The sequence below is a fragment of the Beta vulgaris genome, chromosome 9, assembly GCF_026745355.1.
Source record: "Beta vulgaris subsp. vulgaris cultivar EL10 chromosome 9, EL10.2, whole genome shotgun sequence".
In the NCBI taxonomy this organism is placed as follows: domain Eukaryota; kingdom Viridiplantae; phylum Streptophyta; class Magnoliopsida; order Caryophyllales; family Amaranthaceae; genus Beta; species Beta vulgaris.
Genome location: NC_079210.1, coordinates 24,289,501 through 24,293,121, shown reverse-complemented (window position 1 = coordinate 24,293,121; position 3,621 = coordinate 24,289,501). Strand labels below are relative to the sequence as shown.

General features: G+C 40.2%; 1 long non-coding RNA gene across 1 annotated transcript; it reads left to right on the top strand.

Moving 5' to 3' along the window:
- Positions 1-341: 341 nt before the first annotated feature.
- LOC130590252 (uncharacterized) lies at positions 342-2,963 on the top strand. Its single transcript, XR_008967831.1, has 7 exons — positions 342-608; positions 702-1,015; positions 1,146-1,325; positions 1,410-1,519; positions 1,602-1,668; positions 1,757-1,855; positions 2,769-2,963. It is a non-coding gene; the product is annotated as an uncharacterized LOC130590252 (long non-coding RNA).
- The last annotated feature ends 658 nt before the right edge of the window (positions 2,964-3,621 follow it).

The window sequence follows — 3,621 nt, the reverse complement described above, 5'->3', positions numbered from 1 at the left end:
TCCGCCTCGGGGTGAGAAAGGTGTATGGTGATCAATACACCTCTACGTCAAGATCCAGTGCCTCTAGTGTCAATTCAGCAGCTGCCATAGATGTGGAGGCTATGAAAGCCGAGCTTCGGGAGGACTGAGAGCAGAGATGATCAGAATTTCATCGCCATTTTGGCGCAGATGGCTTACCGACTTTTGGTGCTTTCCCGCAGGGTGTTCCTGCACAGCCTGTTCCTACGCAGCCTATCCATATCCGGAGTTCACGGTAATCATTTAATATCACAACTATTGTTCTTAAATATGTTGTTTCATAGACTAACTATGAATAGAGTTTTTTTTAAAAGGTAGAGACACCATGTGAGCTACTAAATCAAGGAGATGGTCATGGTAGTTTCATTATCGTGGCTTATGGATCTGTACAGCCCCCTAGGGACCGGGTACGATTGCACAACCAGCCAGTCGCTGATATTCACTATGTGGTCAGCGTTTCAGACATTGTGCCCGGTTTCGAAGCATTTCCTCTTCCGCTGCCGAATGCAGGAGTTGGTTTACAGTTATTGTCTGATGCTCTTGGCAGTTATATTCTATGGCCGCGTGCATTGGTGCGGTTATCAAATCAGGTACAATGTCTAACATAAGTTATATACATAGTTTTCTTTTATAGTTCTTATATATGATTGTCAGTAATATCTTTTAATTTAACTAATTACTAGGGTTCGGGGAAGGCCGACAGGAAGGGAAAGAAGGTAGCTTCACCTCAGGGAGGCCGACGTGCCCAAGTAAATGTTTATACGGCAAAGTCTCCACTCATTACGGATATGGAGGTGGTGCAAGGCCTTACTCAACCGTGCTTCTGGCTACATGAGTGCGTTAGCGAGGCAGACGATGAAGCATTGATTGAGATTAAGTTGTCGGACCGCCAATTCCATTACATTGAGGAAACATCGACCTTCATTTCTAAGGTTGATATCAAAGAATTCTTACTTGGGGACGAGTTGAATGTTTCCATGATACAAACATTCATGAGGTAATACTTTATTAGTATATTTAAATTAATTAATAAATATACATATATGCCTTAATTAAGTAGTATTCAATCCAACTAATAATAACTTCTATAATAAGTAAGTTTTATTTTTATCAATATGAATTCTCAGGATATTATACAATGATTTGAGCCAATATAGTCAGCCAATGTTTGGTTGGTTATGTCCAAGCTTTGTACGAGATAACAGTTGCGTAAAAAACGAAGAGGAGGTGAAAGCATATCTCAAGGAATCTTTGAACACCTGTTCTCGTAGTGGATATAAGATCATTCTTCTTCCTTACATTGAATCGTATGCTTCTTAAACTCACTTTTTAATTAATTAAATTGACCTATTAGTTGTTCTACGATAAGAATAACATTTTTATTGTTGTAGGAACCATTGGACACTGATTGCAATATGTTTGTCACTAACGAAGTCTACCACTTTGATTCTTTGCGTAAAGGAACAATACGGTCCTTACTAGTCAAATCATTGTTAAATAGGTAGCCTAATCGAAACTACATGCACACTTAGCTTATTAAATATTAAATGTACATCTAATCTTATAATAATCTATTGATGTAGTGTGATGAAAAAGCGTAGTGCATCTGGACTTCGACAAGGAAAACCTCCTGTTTGGTATTTAGTCGAGGTAGCATGAGTAATTTTTTGCATCCAAAAAATAGAAACACATAATACACATCTAACATGTCATTTATTGCATATTTGGTGAATTTTAGTGTCTGGTACAAAAAGGTGGACTTGCGTGTGGGTATTACGTCATGAGGTTCTTGCTCGATATCGTCAACTATTGCAAAGATGTTGGTGATCTTTGAAAGGTATGTAACTTTTAGGTTTCCAATTGTTGTTTGTTGCATTTCCGGCCTATTTTGACCTTTTAGGCCTCAAAATGTAGTTATGAAGTGATTTAACCTCAAATTCTCTTTGAACATGATTATATGAGTAATATAACTAGTATGTAGATTCTTAGGCTTGCATATGTTGTTGGTTGCATTTCGGGAACGAAAAGGCCATTTCCGGCCTATTTTGGCCTTTTCGCTCCAAAATGTACTTATGAATTGATTTAACCCCAAATTCTCTTTGAACATGATTATATGAGGCATAATATAACTAGTATGTGGATTCTTAGGCTTGCATTTGTTGTTGGTTGCATTTTGGGAACGAAAAGGTCATTTCCGGCCTATTTTGGCCTTTTCGCTCCCAAAATGTACTTATGGAGTGATTTAACCCCAAATTCTCTTTGAACATGATTATATGAGGCACAATATAACTAGTATGTAGATTCTTAGGCTTGCTATGTTGTTGATTGCATTTCGGGAACGAAAAGGCCATTTCCGGCCTATTTTGGCCTATTTTGGCCTTTTCGCTCCCAAAATGTACTTATGAAGTGATTTAACCCCAATTCTCTTTGAACATGATTATATGAGGCATAATATAACTAGTATGTGGATTCTTAGGCTTGCATTTGTTGTTGGTTGCATTTTGGGAACGAAAAGGCCATTTCCGGGCTATTTTGGCCTTTTCGCTCCCAAAATGTACTTATGGAGTGATTTAACCCCAATTCTCTTTGAACATGATTATATGAGATATATTATAACTAGTGTGTAGACTTTTAGGCTTGCATTTGATTTTGATTGAATTCCGGGAAGGTATATGTCATTTTTAGAAGTACTAACTACGGTAAAATGATGAATTCTTATATGTGTGTTTATTCCTTGGTTGTTTTGCAAGGTTTATGCGAATTCCACACCACGTTTGAGGAACTTCACCAAAGAAGAAATTGATGAGGTTCGGGATAAGTTGGCGTCCCACATTACCGATGATTGCATAGGATGAGATTTAGCCCGAATGTAAAAGTTTCTATCAATCCTATTTACACTTTTTACATTATTAAATATATATGAAGTTAATTATTACCTTTCTCCATCTGTCATATATTATCGTATTTTAATTTGCGCTTTTTTTTTTGTCCAAGGGAGGTTTTGGGTGGGGGTGGGGTGGTGGGTGGGGTGGGCTGTGGATGGGGTGCAGGGGTGGGCTGGTGGGTGGGCAGTGGGCAGAGGCAGTGGGGTGGGCTGGTGGGTAGGGGCTGGGGGTGGGCAGTGGGGTGGGCAGTGGGTGGGCTGGTGGGTGGGGGCTGGGGGTGGGGGCTGTGTGTGCAGGTCTGGAACAACATGCAGATGCAGAATTATATTAAAAAAAAAAAAAAATAGGAGAAGGGCTGCGCTAGTTTGAACTAGCGCAGCCCTTCTATGTTAGAAGGGCTGCGCTAGTTCAAAAAGCGCAGCCCTTCTTTCATAGATTGGCTGCCCTTTTATGAAAGAAGGGTTGCGGTAGTTCTAAAAAGCGCAACCCTTCTTTCATAAAAGGGCTGCGCTTTTTAGAACTAGCACAGCCCTTTTTACTTGAAGGGCTGCGCTTTTTGTCAACTAGCGCAGCCCTTCTTACTTGAAGGGTTGCGCTGGACTTGCGCAGCGCTACTTGAAAAGTGAAGGGCTGCTATGGAAAGGGCTGCCCTCAAAAAGCGCAGCCCTACATGCCATTTTCAGCGCAGCCCTACTACTTTTTTCCACTAGTGTAAGCC